This window comes from Formica exsecta, unplaced genomic scaffold, assembly GCF_003651465.1.
Source record: "Formica exsecta isolate Colony F162 unplaced genomic scaffold, ASM365146v1 scaffold2140, whole genome shotgun sequence".
NCBI classification, from domain to species: Eukaryota; Metazoa; Arthropoda; class Insecta; order Hymenoptera; family Formicidae; genus Formica; species Formica exsecta.
The window spans coordinates 1-577 of NW_021849438.1; the positions used below are offsets into that span (position 1 = coordinate 1).

The following is a 577-nucleotide window of genomic DNA, read 5'->3' on the forward strand; positions in this document are numbered from 1 at the left end:
AGCCTCGTGTCGTTAGCGCGGTTCGTCCTGGGTCGCCTCTTCTTCTTCTCTTCTTCATCTGCCTCCTCCCGCCTTAAATCCCCCCCTCGCTTCACTCTGCGGTGTACATCTGTGCCAGCGTAAGTGCTGGTAATCTGTCCACTAGATCCACCACGTGGTGACGAACCAAGCATCCATCTCTTCCGTGGCAGCGGCACTGTCGTGTCTGTGTAGGGCGTTTACACACTTCCTCAGCCCGACAAATAATTGTTAGAAAACAACATTTGCGGGTCTGAAAAAATATGCGAGGTACAAGTGGCTGAATCGGGAATCGAACCCGAGTCTTTCGCTTTCCGGGCAACTGCTCTTACCACTGAGCTATTCAGACCTCGCACCTTACGCCACTCTAACACAGTACATACGACTCCAGAGCGATGTTGGAATCTCGCTCAATGGATGCAGTGCCGATTGTCACGGAGAGACGAAATCCCCAGCACGTCTCCAGAAGCTATGCTGGAGTGGAACCGGGGTCGCGGTGCTGGACGTGGAAGTAGAGAGCGTTAAGGTAGGAATTTTTTATTTCTGTTTCTCTTATTAT

General features: G+C 51.6%; 1 non-coding gene across 1 annotated transcript; it reads right to left on the reverse strand.

Annotated features, from left to right (window-relative positions):
* Positions 1-295: 295 nt before the first annotated feature.
* Positions 296-367, reverse strand: Trnas-gga. Its single transcript has one exon. It is a non-coding gene; the product is annotated as a tRNA-Ser (tRNA).
* Positions 368-577: the final 210 nt, after the last annotated feature.